Below are 14,351 nucleotides of genomic sequence, written 5' to 3' on the forward strand. Positions count from 1 at the left end.
GTTTACAATCATTAATTGAGTATTGTGAAATAAAATGGATTCCCATGCACATTTTGGGATTTAAAGGGGAGCGTGTAAGCCATGCTGTATGTGTATGTGCAGTACTTCAGAGTCTGACCACCTTATTTTCTTACAGAAATGCAAGAATACAATACAAACAACATATGACATTAAAAAGCATTAGAATTAGCCAAAGTTTACATTTTTAAAATTATGACTAAAGACTGTTTTGGGGGATTAAATTAAAGGTTTGGGGGAAACTTACTATTAAACAATAACATTTGCATTTTTTTTCATTCAGTTACATTCTTATGCTTCATAAATAATTCAATCAAATTGAAGTTGTCAAAATAAAGGAATATCTCCAGCCCATAGATGATTATTTAAAAATAACTGGTTTGATCATCTTAAATGAGTTATATCCTTTGTGTTTGAGGGCAATTATTGGATAGCATTATACTGTAGACAAAAACAGGTGGCCAATCATAGTATATATAATGCAAAAATAAACAAAATAGTATTCAAAATAAAATTAAGTTAGTCCAATTATTCCTCTGGCAGTAACTTGAGCTGCTCTTAATTTTTCTCATGACTGCCAACACCGACAGCCTCGCTCAGATAATCTTACACATTAACATGAAAGATGGCATACACGGAAAGCTATCATGTAAGTCTAAATAAACAGTTTTAAATATTGATGTTTATTATTAAGTTAAACTAAATTAGTTTCAAAACTGGCGTCCATCCATTGACAATAATGCGGGCGGAAATTAATTTATGCTACTAATCAGAGCCAGATGTGACTGTGATAAAGGCCTATAACAGCAAGAGACTACTTTCAAAAACATCAAAACAAATCTTACCAATCCCAAAATTTTGAGCAGTAGTATATACATTACAACCAAGAAGCAAGTGTTGTAAAGACTTTTAAAGGGGACCTATTGTGCCCCTTTTACAAGATGTAATATAAGTCTCTGGTGTCTCCAGAATGTGTCTGTGAAGTTTCAGTTCAAAATACCCCACAGAACATTTATTATAGCTTGTCAAATTTTGGGTGTGAGCAAAAACACGCCGTTTTATATGTTTGTCCCTTTAAATGCAAATGAGCTCCCCTTTCCAGAAGAGGGCGGAGCTTGAACAGCTCAACAACAACAAAGCTGGAGAATCTCACGCAGCCAAAATGAGGAAAGTGTTCAGCCTTACATTGTTCAAACCGGAGTCGACACTGACGGAGAGACTCAGGAAGAAGTTACAACTTTTAGACGTTTCTGAATGGTTAGTGGATAAATTGATGTAGTTGCTGTGGAGTTGATTCAACTCATCCACTAGCATGTGCCGTCATGTTCATCTTTTGTGTTGAATTGAGCCTCGTTTGTGAAACAGTCCGGCGTAAAATGACGGCATGACAACAACACTCTACTACAACAACTCTTCCTCTTCTCTAAAGCAGCCCAACATGGCCCCACCCCCTTTGTTGTGTGTTCTTGGGGGCGGGGTTTATGTAAATGTTAGGGTTAGTGATGTCACTAACCCAGGAAGAAGCTTGCTGTAGTCCCTATTTGTTGTAGTCCTTAAAAAGTGATTTCTGTAAAAGAAAAAATTTCCTTTGCACTGAACTTTGAGCCTCATAACTTTGCAGATGTTGTTTATGCTCAAACAGCAACATTACACACTAACTAAAGTTAAAAAAAGTGAAATCATAATCAATTACCCCTTTAAAATCTCAAATCATTGCATGGTGTATATCAACAAGTTAACTAATGTATGCAAAATGCAATTTTAAAATCTGAATATTGTGTATTGTTCTGTAAGAAATGAGAGAGAAATGGCTCACTCAAGAAAGTGAGCCATATGAGGCTTTTAGCCAATATCTATTTAAATCACCTCTGTATCTGCATGTTTTCTCCAATTACAAACCCGATTCCAAAAAAGTTGGGACACTGTACAAATTGTGAATAAAAAAGGAATGCAATAATTTACAAATCTCATAAACTTATATTTTATTCACATTAGAATATAGATAACATATCAAATGTTGAAAGTGAGACATTTTGAAATGTCATGCCAAATATTGTCTCATTTTGGATTTCATGAGAGCTACACATTCCAAAAAAGTTGGGACAGGTAGCAATAAGAGGCCGGAAAAGTTAAATGTAGATATAAGAAACAGCTGGAGGACCAATTTAGAACTTATTAGGTCAATTGGCAACATGATTGGGTATAAAAAGAGCCTCTCAGAGTGGCAGTGTCTCTCAGAAGTCAAGATGGGCAGAGGATCACCAATTCCCCCAATGCTGCGGCCAAAAATAGTGGAGCAATATCAGAAAGGAGTTTCTCAGAGAAAAATTGCAAAGAGTTTGAAGTTATCATCATCTACAGTGCATAATATCATCCAAAGATTCAGAGAATCTGGAACAATCTCAGTGCGTAAGGATCAAGGCCGGAAAACCATACTGGAGCCCGTGATCTTCGTGCCCTTAGACGGCACTGCATCACAGACAGGAATGCTACTGTAATGGAAATCACAACATGGGCTCAGGAATACTTCCAGAAAACATTGTCGGTGAACAAAGTCCACCGTGCCATTCGCCGTTGCCGGCTGACACTCTATAGGTCAAAAAAGAAGCCATATCTAAACATGATCCAGAAGCGCAGGCGTTTTCTCTGGGCCAAGGCTCATTTAAAATGGACTGTGGAAAAGTGGAAAACTGTTCTGTGGTCAGACGAATCAAAATTTGAAGTTCTTTTTGGAAAACTGGGACGCCATGTCATCCGGACTAAAGAGGACAAGGACAACCCAAGTTGTTATCAGCGCTCAGTTCAGAAGCTGCATCTCTGATGGTATGGGGTGGCATGAGTGCGTGTGGCATGGGCAGCTTACACATCTGGAAAGGCACCATCAATGCTGAAAGGTATATCCAAGTTCTAGAACAACATATGCTCCCATCCAGACATCGTCTATTTCAGGGAAGACCTTGCATTTTCCAACATCACTGCATCAATTACAACATCATGGCTGCGTAGAAGAAGGATCCGGGTACTGAAATGGGCAGCCTGCAGTCCAGATCTTTCACCCATAGAAAACATTTGGTGCATCATAAAGAGGAAGATGCTACAAAGAAGACCTAAGACAGTTGAGCAACTAGAAGCCTGTATTAGACAAGAATGGGACAACATTCCCATTCCTAAACTTGAGCAACTTGTCTCCTCAGTCCCCAGACGTTTGCAGACTGTTATAAAAAGAAGAGGGGATGCCACACAGTGGTAAACATGGCCTTGTCCCAACTTTTTTGAGACGTGTTGATGCCATGAAATTTAAAATCAACTTATTTTTCCATTAAAATGATACATTTTCTCAGTTTAAACATTTGATATGTCATCTATGTTGTATTCTGAATAAAATATTGAAATTTGAAACTTCCACATCATTGCATTCTGTTTTCATTCACAATCTGTACAGTGTCCCGACTTTTTTGGAATCAGGTTTGTATTAATGCTAGAATTATTCTTGATATTATGACTTTTCACTTTGACACCAAACTATTTTTTCGTTTTTTAAAACCAACACATTTGCAAATGAACCCTATCTACTTTTTTTTTTTTTTTTTTTACATAAAGATAGTCAGAACATCTGCACAGCTTACACAAACACAGCTAAACAACAATGAATCTAACATAACTCATTTGTACAGCATTTACACATATAAAGTCGTCCACACCCTCCTGTCCTGTGTGAATGATCTGCGCTGTAATCAGCCTCAATGCTGCTGTTTGTGTACAGGTTGAGACGTCGCCCTGGGGACAAAAACTATTTGTTCTGGTCTTTCCTCTACCACACCTGTCTGTCTTTCCTCCTGTCTGCCCCTCATAAATAAAAATAGAGAAACGACTACAAACAGAACATTATCCTGTTTAAGTGTGATGTGTAGTTTGATGTCTTTGAGAAATAATTTGACAGAAGCTGTGTGTAAGTAAGAATGATTTACTCCTATAATGCCAGAATGGCATCAAACTCAAGTCTGCTGATCATTATGTTTAAAAATCAATTATCCAATACTCGGTGGATGATGCATCAGATTTTTTTTATCACATCAAGATCTTAAGCTTACGTTTATATTCAATTCAATTCAATTCACATTTATTTGTAGTGCTTTTCACAATACATATCATTTCAAAGCAGCTTTACAGAGAATGCAAGTCAAAATTACAATATTAGAAGAATGCAGTTAGCAAATAATGTAATAATTTGTGCAATTAAATCAGATATATGAGGGAAAGTATCTATTTTAGGTATAACGCTGATATGGTTATTAACCGTTCATTTAAATATTTATTCTTTTGTAATAGAAAAAATCTAAATTTTTCACTAGTTCATTTAAAAAGCTGTAAAAATTAATTACAGAAGTCAAATATTCTTTGTACTATTTATAATATGCAATAAAAAATGGTCACCTCCAATTATTTTTTATTTCAATGGTCCACTTTAGACATTCTACTAACTATAAATTACTCTGCAACTCCATGTCAACTAGCAGTCATTAGAGTATTAGTAGACTGTCTGCTTAATATGTGCAAACACTTTATTTTAATGCTCCTCCATGACATTCTACTGACTATAATAACTTTACAACTACATGTCAACTTATTCTACTAACCTAAACTGCCCTAACATAATTAAATAATTTAATGTATTTAGTCAGTGATATTAAATAATATATATGTTGCCATTTGTAAGGTTACCACTGAACTCATAAACACTAGAGTGCAGATATAACATTTATAAAATAATTAGCAAAATGTTGTTTAAAGTTTTTATTTAATGTAACAAAAAGTTTTAAAATGCATAATTTGCAAAACAATTGTCTAAATATTAAATGAAATTTAAAAAAAACATTTATTCTAATTTTCTAATTTATTAATAAACATCTGTAAATGTAATAAACAAAAACTAAATACAGTATAGCAACAGTATTTTTATGTAATTTATGTGTGTATATTACACACACAAAACATTATCTATTATCAGGACATAAATAATGTATCAGATTAAGTGCACGCATGTTTCTCTCTCATGAGTCGTGAGCTTCAGTGAGAGCAGACGACTGATGAAACCTGACTCCAGTCCTGACTCCTGCTCCAGTTCCTCTCTCTCTCTCTCTCTCTCTCACTCACTCTCTCACTCTCTCACTCTCTTTCTCTCTCGCTCTCTCTCCCCCTCTCTCTCTCTCTCTCTCTACACTGGATTCACTGCGCAGTTACACTAATGTTTGCGTGTAATACTTTACCAGAAATATACTTAATTGTGCTTATTTAAATATACTCATGTATTACACACCAATTTAAATATTTATGTAATTTATACGTAATTATAATATAATTTATAAGTTTCTGAATATCCTAAAGGAATTTTGATCAAAAAGTATATACTTGGATAAAAATAAACGGTGCCAATATATTTAACTATGCTTACACTATAGTTTTTTTAATAATTTAATTTAATTTAATTTAATTTAATGAGTTAAAAAAACCAGCATATATGGGAAATCTTTTTTTCCAAAGTACTGTCCAAACTGGTAGTGAAAAATAATTAAATAAATGAATACATTTTAATTTAAAATGTAATTTAATTTAATTTAATTTAATTTAAAATGTAATTTAAAAATTATTTTAATTTAATTTAAAAATATATATATTTTATTTATTTTATTTTATTGCAGTTAACCAGAAGGAAAAACAGCATATGTGGGAAAGTACTGTCCAAACTAGTAGTGAAAATAAGTAAATAAATAAATACATTTTGATTTAAATTCAACTTTAACTTTAACTTGAATTAGTTGCAGTTAACCAGTGAAGGAAAAACAGCATTTATGGGGAATCTTTTTCCCAAAGTACTGTACTAGTAGTGAAAATAAATAAATACATTTGAATTTAAAATGTAATTTCAATTTAATTTAAAATGCAATTGAATTGAATTGAATTGAATACCCCATCAAAATACCCCATTAATTTAAGGTACTGTCCAAACTGGTAGTGAAAATAAGTAAATAAATAAATACATTTTAATATTTAATTTAATTTAATTTAATTTAATTTAATTTAATTTAATTTAATTTAATTTAATTTAATTTAATTTAATTTAATTTATTTTATTTTATTTTGTTTTAGTTAACCAGTGAAGGAAAAACAGCATTTATGGGGAATCTTTTTCCCAAAGTACTGTACTAGTAGTGAAAATAAATAAATACATTTTTATTTAAAAATTCATTTAATTTAAATGTTAGTTTATTTTTTATTTAATTAAATATTTAATTTAAACATTCATTTAATTTAAAAATTAATTTAAAATTCAATTTAAAATGTAATTTAATTTAATTAGTTGGAGCATATAGTGCAGGAAAAACAGCAAATGTGGTAGGGAATATTAAATCAATCAAAAAATAAATAAATAAATAAAATCCCTTTTTTTTATGTAAATAAAGAAGAAAAACGATGCATAGTGTCTTTCACTTATTAGTAATCATTTTCAAAGAGTTTGTCATAAATTCATTGTAATCCTCGTTCAGACATCAGAGATAACTCTCCAGCGCCTCTGGCAGTACGCACAGACATTCCTGTCTGTCTCTGACTCTTTTCCGATCACGCTGACATGTGGGAAGTCTGTCGTTCGGCCAGTTGGCATGGTGGAGTGTTGTTGGCAAAGCCGCTCTGGAATGACTAAATGAAGCATAACTTTCTACATTGAGTACAACTGTTGGAACAGTACAAGCGTTACTAACACACCGTTTGGCTGCTACAACTGTGACCTGGTCTATCATGAGTTACTAACACCGATAAAGAGCTAATACAGACACAAAAACCTAATACAGTTCATTTACAAATCAGCTTTGGATTTTAAACTAGTCAAAGTAGCCCGTTCTCAATGATATGCTACAACAGCATTCTGATTTGTTGATTAATATCTGATTAAACAAAGAAATAAACACCTTGCTTCTTCAAACAATGAAGAAACTGAACTCAATATAATGTATGTTATACATCATCTATTTTTGCACAACAGGTAATATGATTATTACCATATCCACCTTCCAAAAAAGAGGAAGTGACTGTGAGACAAACATGCTGTAAAACACCTATCCGAATTTACATTGAGACAGCGTGTGTGTGTGTGTGTGTGTGTGTGTGTGTGTGTGTGTGTGTGTGTGTGTGTGTGTGTGTGTGTGTGTGTGTGTGTGTGTGTGTGTGTGTGTGTGTGTGTGTGTGTGTGTGTGTGTGTGTGTGTGTGTGTGTGTGTGTGTGTGTGTGTGTGTGTGTGCGCGCTACAGTTCAACCATGACCCAGTTAGCACTGATGCTGTCCTTTCCTTCACATGCTCTGGTATTTGTTTCCCCACCACTGACACTTCCTCACCTCTCTCACCCTGCGATCGCTTTACTTCAGTCTGTGCACTGGTTACGGCTACACTTAAAAATCCATGAGGAACCTTTAACATCCATGGAACCTTTCCAGCATTAAAAGGTTCTTTATAGTGGAAAAAGATCTTTTGAGAACCAAAAATGTTTCTACTATGGCATCAAAAATCCTTTTGGAACCTTTATTTTTAAAGGGTTAGTTAACCCAAAAATGAAATTTCTGTCATTTATTACTCACCCTCATGTCATTCAAAGTAAGACCTTTGTTCATCTTCGGAACACAAATTAAGATATTTTTGATGAAGTATGAGAGATTTCTGTCCCTCCATAGAGATCCAACTACCACTTTCAGGGTCCTAGAGAAGCGTTCAGTTTTTCCACTTGCAAATTCCACCTTGTAAATAGCAAATCCGCCATGCCGCGAGCACAACTGGCTTTTAAAGGGAATGGAAGATGAGACTCTGATTGGTTTATTGCATGTTACTCCCAAAACACACCCATGACTCATTAAGATAATATTGACAACCCTTTTAACGCCTACCATTTTTCCCGTCGTTAAACTAGCAAAAGTGGATTTGAACACGCCCTAAGTGCACTTGCGCCATGCGCTTTAGACCATGTGATGAGATCGTTAATATAGGGCCCCATGTTTACACTGTTATACAGTAGAGGGCGCTATTACGCTTCTTCTGAAAGAGTAAAGAATCTCCTGATCAAAACACAGACAAAAAGGAGCAGAAACAAGCGATAAAAGCATTGCTTATGCATATTGTAGTCTGTGAAAAAAATTATTTTCTCAGCTTTGTTGAAACGTACCACATTCAAGTGTTAAAAAAAAGGATTCATGAAGCTAGAATTGAAGCTCTGTTCTTTTGATATACTGCATGTTCAGATATTCATACAAAATTTGTAGAAAAAATATTCTGGGAGCCATAAAATTGTGAAAATTATCAAAAACGTTGGCGGTGGTTGGCAACTTAAAAAAAAAAAAAGCTGGCAGGGAAAGATTTAATAAATAATCTGCAGCCGAACATTAACACTTAGGGCCCTATTTTAATGATCTCAGCACATGGTCTAAAGCGCACGGCACAGGTGCACTTTGGGTGTGTTCGAATCCACTTTTGGTAGTTTAACGAAGGGAAAAATGGTCTGCGCGTCTGGCGCATGATCCAAAAGGGTTGTCCCTATTCTCTTAATGAGTAATAAACCAATCAGAGTCTCATCTCCCAATCCCTTTAAAAACCAGTTGAGCTCACGCCACGGCGGATTCACTATTTACATGGCCGAATTTGCAAGTGGAAAAACTGAATGCTTCTCTAGTGAGGAGACGGATCTGCTCATGCACGAGGTTACAGCGCAAGCAGACCATGTACGGGACAAGCCGGATTCCACCAAAGCATTTTATCTTTATGTATACAATAATAATGTTTTACATCCTTTTATTTTTAATATTTGGCATGTTTGTGTGCTGCCCTGTGTGTGTAACAAGCAGAATGTACGCACGTTGTGCACCCGCCTGTAGGCGTATATTACTAACGCGCTCTTTAAATAACAACAAATAAATAAATACTGCGCATTGTTGGTGTGTTACTTTTTTAAGGCAATTGAAAAAGACTGTGCCATTGACCAAATGAAACCTGCTCTAAAGTCAATGGAGCAATTGTTTCCAGTTCCTCAAAATAGCAACACGCCAACAATGCACCTGAACACACCTCGTTTTCAGACCAGAACGCTCATGGGCACACAAATGAGAACAAATGCATTTGCTATTTACTACATACAAATGCATTTGCTACATAGTGGTGCAGGACGTGAAAATGAAAACTGTGTCGGGCTGAAACTAGCAAAAAACACTTGTCACGCCTGGCGCTGCGTTGCACCTGCTTCTCAGTCAAACTCTGACAGCAGAATTATTGTATCATATTATGGAGTCAAATTAATGCCTTAAAGTTTTGCACAAAAATAAAGTTTTGCAAAACAAAAAAAAGAATTGAGCAATAAAAAAATGTTTTGCAAACAAAAATAAAGAATTGCAAAGGAAAAATAAAGTATTGAGCAGAAAAAAATAAGTTTTGCAAACAAAAATAATAAATTGCAAAATAAAATAATGTAGTGCAAAAATAAAAATATAATCAATTACAAAAATCAATGACAGCTGTAATCCTATTTTATCTTTGCCACATATTTTTCATGCTCAAACCTACTAAATCATTTGCAACGCTCATTTTATTCTGCGTTTCAGTCAAGCGTGCGCTCACGATACTGGTTTTCTTTTGCGCTGCACTTTTCTGTGCGGATCTCTTTATGGCACTGGTTTGTATTATGCCTAAATAGTATTGAATAGTACTAGTGTCACATACTATTTAGGATGGATAGTATGCACATTGAGACGCAGGCAAGCATAGAGACAGAGCGCATTTATTATAATCTGAAAACCACGCCCACCGGGGGAAAAACAATCCAAACGTCTCCAGGCTGCCTTCTTGTCTTTTCTGACACATTACAAAAAACAGAACAATGCCTAAAAGGTGCTGTGTGACAAGGTGTACAGCTAACAAGCTAAAAAACCCAGAAGTTTTTATAAGCTGTCGACCCCAAAAAACGAATGTTTAAGGACACAAAAGTGGATACAGGCAGTGAGACAGAGCGAAACGGGTCATATTACTATAAGAAATGCATTGGAGGGGGTCGTAATCGGCGACAACATATGCTAAACAAACCAACAAAAACAAACCATTCATTATTTTTCACCATGTCAAAGAATTATTTCACCTGTCGCCGATTACGTTCCCCTCCAATGCATTTCGCGGGGGCGTGCCCCCGTTTCTTGACTCCACCCCCACGTCAAACCAGTGCCATAAAGAGATCCGCACAGAAAACTGCAGCGCAAAAGAAAACGGGTGTCGTGAGCGCACGCTTGACTGAAACGCAGAATAAAATGAGCGTTGCAAATGATTTAGTAGGTTTGAGCATGAAAAATATGTGGCAAAGATAAAATAGGATTACAGCTGTAATTGAATTTTGTAATTGATTATATTTTTATTTTTGCACTAGTTTATTTTATTTTGCAATTTATTATTTTTGTTTGCAAAACTTATTTTTTCCGCTCAATACTTTATTTTTCCTTTGCAATTCTTTATTTTTGTTTGCAAAACATTTTTTTATTGCTCAATTCTTTTTTGTGTTTTGCAAAACTTTATTTTTGTGCAAAACTTTAAGGCATTAATTTGACTCCATATCATATACTATAAAAACTTAAATGTACTAAATTTTTTGCTGAAACATTTTTACATTTAAAGATTTTTAGTAACTGTTATGAAATGATTGTCTTATTAATTAATAAACACAGGTAAAAAATGTAACTAGATCTGAATAACTACATTTAGAACTATGACAAATAAAAGAGTAGCTACACTATAAAACCCAACAGGTTACACTCTTAAAAATTTAGTTTTCGCAGCAATCCCGTAGAAGAACAATTTTTGGTGATCAGTGATCACTACCTAAAAGAACCTTCTTTTTTTTTCTCAGTGTGAAAAACATTTTAAAACCATCTTTTCCACTATAAAGAACATTTTATTAATGGAAAGTTTCTGTGGATGTTAAAGGTTGATGGAACCATCTATGGCAATAAAGAACCTAAGAGTGTTTAACTCAGATCAGTTGAGGAAACTGATTTAAAAACCAATATTAAGCAATGTGAACATACATAATTTGAATCTACTAAAACAGAACACATATTTTGCAGCTGACTATTTAGCTATAGCAAACAACTAGCAAAGAGACTATCACTGTTAATGCTTTTAAAATAAAGCAGCATCTCTTGGCCCTTCCTTGACTGAACCACACACTCTTCACCACAATGTTAACCCCAACATTAAAGAAATCCCTATAAATCCCAACATAAACACTTTATTTACATTATTTTATCATTTATATAGTTCAATGCATTGACAAATCAGATTCCTTCTCTTTGCATGCGATTGTTAATTCCATTTCTGAAGCTGCTGTTAAATATGAAGAATATTGATATGGAATGAGTAATAATTGTATTTCTTGAAACTGATCAGCATAATTTTTCCAATCTCAAATATTTTGATTCTCGATTATTTTCAAATATTCATTCTCAAATATTTTGAATGTTAGCAAAAAATATATAAAAGTATAAATTGTTGATCATTTATTTTCATAAAATAAACTTATATGATAGATGTAAATTTTAGACAAAATTGTTTTTAGGCATTTATTTTGGTATGTCTAACTCGTCTCTTAAAGGTGCCCTAGAATCAAAAATTGAATTTATCTTTGCATAGTTGAATAACAAGAGTTCAGTACATGGAAATGACATACAGTGAGTCTCAAACTCCATTGTTTCCTCCTTCTTATATAAATCTCATTTGTTAAAAAGACCTCCAAAAAACAGGCGAATCTCAACATAATTAATATGTACGCCCCCAATATTTGCATATGCCAGCTCATGTTCAAGGCATTAGACAAGGGCAGTCAGTATTAACATCTGGATCTGAGCACAGCTGAATCATCAGACTAGGTAAGCAAGCAAGAACAACAGCGAAAAATGGCAGCTGGAGCAATAATAACTGACATGATCCATGATTACATGATATTTTTAGTGATATTTGTAAACTGTCTTTCTAAATGTTTCGTTAGCATGTTGCTAATGTACTGTTAAATGTGGTTAAAGTTACCATCGTTTCTACTGTATTCACGGAGACAAGAGCCGTCGCTATTTTCATTTTTAAACACTAGCAGTCTGTATAATTCATAAACACAACTTCATTCTTTATAAATCTCTCCAACAGTGTAGCATTAGCCGTTAGCCACAGAGTATAGCCTCAAACTCATTCAGAATCAAATGTAAACATCTAAATAAATACTTTACTCACATAATTCGAAGCATGCATGCAGCATGAATGACGAACATCTTGTAAAGATCCATTTGAGGGTTATATTAGCTGTGTGAACTTTGTAAATGCACTATATTATAGTCGAGAGCTCGGGGGGCGGAGAGCACACGATTTAAAGGGGCCGCAGCCTGAATTGGTGCACAGTTAATGATACCCCAAAATAGGCAGTTGAAAAAATTAATTTAAAAAACTATGGGGTATTTTGAGCTGAAACTTCACAGACACATTCAGGGGACACCTTAGACTTATATTATATCTTGTAAAAGCTGGTTCTAGGGCACCTTTAAGTGATATTCAGAGATTTTATTAAGGGAGTATAGCTTTTTACAACTCTTAATTTTTGACTGCATCTGCGAGTATCAAAGAAACATTTTGCTAATTTCTGATGAGATATTAAATGAGAAACAACAAATTAAAGCATTTATCTGCTGGAGCTTTAAAACAGGTTTGGCGAACATGCAGTTCAGCCGGTTGATATGTTGGACTGCTGTTGAAGGAACCACAGAGCCACAGTGTTTAACTTATGAATGGCTTACTTAGTTGTGTCTGCATATTAAGCTGTGACAGAAGTACATGACACACACATTTATCCAGCTACACACCATAGCAAATCATGAACGCAGTTTGTTTTAGCCTTCATACAACAGGAAAAGATCACTCATATAGCTGTTGGCTAGACAGCATGTGAGGCCATAAACGGAGAGCTTTTACCCAGATTACATCATCATGAAATTACCGTAAACGTCCCTCTTAACCTACAGTCTCCCAGCGGGGGGAAACTGGGTGGATCAGGAACAGAGTCTTATAATCTTACAAAAATGCACATGAAGCCAGATGAGACTACAGAAGTGAAATAGAAAGCAAAACTGACTTGCTTTATGTCTAACAAATCATGTCAATGAACTCGCGTTTACTCTGATCGACACACTAGTCAAAAGCTTTTTTGTTTTTAGTAGTATTGAAGGAGTTCACATGTATACTAGACACTTGTTCTTCCAGTTATTTATATATAAAACAACTTCAATCATTTAAACAAAAGCTGCTTTTAAGATTCAGTTAAGAGAAACAAATTCAGTCAAATGTGTCCAAAGTATAGCACTGCCTTCACATAAACTGAGGACTGTCACCTGAATCTTTCCATCGCAGAAATATGGCTGTGCTGATGTTTATGGAAAATCAGCATTAGTGTATGGTGCACTTTTTTCTCAGAAATGTTTAAAAGCAGTGTCGCACTGCTTTTTCCAGTTCATCTCCAACAGAAGCAAAGCGTCAGCACCTCTCTCTCGCCGCCGTGCAAACGCTGTCCCACATCTGAACTGAACTGAAGAATGTGTCTGTTTAAACATTAATGATAGGGTCTAAACAAGATTGGTCTTGACTTGCACAAGCAAAACCAGTTCTCAGCCTCTGGAAATCTGTAAAATTATGGCATACTGTGACACAATTTACTTAAGACTCGATTCAAAGCACAAATTATCAAGTTTAGCAAGACTATTAACATGCAAAGCTTCTCATGAGTAGATGTACAGTGTTAGCTTATACTACATAAAACCTTACCAATCTACAATGAAAAAAAAAAAAAAAATCTACTAAAATTTCTATATGCATCTTTATATTATTTGCACAAGTGTGTAAATAAATAAGAAACAACAACGGAGTGTCTTTAAAAGCCCCTTTCTTCCGTCATGGATTCAAATCTCAAGTTGACAGTTTAATAGTCGAGCCCAAGCGTCACTTTAGAACTAGTAATGAAGAAACAATGAGTTGCTTTACTGAAACTTATTTTATTATGTAGAGTAGAGTGTTATGAGAGAGAGATCGACTTTGTGAGTGCATTATTCATAATCAAAAAATCAGTTTGAATGTCCGCTGACGAAAGCGTTATCTTTGTCATTTAGTAACACTTAAGGGGCTTTCCCATGACAACACTAGTCAATGCATTTATTGTGTCTTATAAAGTGCTAATGTCCTTCTTTACACAATTCAGTCAAAAGTACAAAAGCAGCACTCTAGTTTG

General features: G+C 34.6%; 1 protein-coding gene across 3 annotated transcripts in view; it reads right to left on the reverse strand.

Moving 5' to 3' along the window:
- Nucleotides 1-14,351, reverse strand: part of rbms2a (RNA binding motif, single stranded interacting protein 2a) — a 70,104-nt gene that overhangs the window by 26,982 nt on the left and 28,771 nt on the right. The gene's annotated exons all lie outside the window — the stretch shown is intronic.

The sequence above is a fragment of the Chanodichthys erythropterus genome, chromosome 6 (genome assembly GCF_024489055.1).
Source record: "Chanodichthys erythropterus isolate Z2021 chromosome 6, ASM2448905v1, whole genome shotgun sequence".
Taxonomy (NCBI): Eukaryota; Metazoa; Chordata; class Actinopteri; order Cypriniformes; family Xenocyprididae; genus Chanodichthys; species Chanodichthys erythropterus.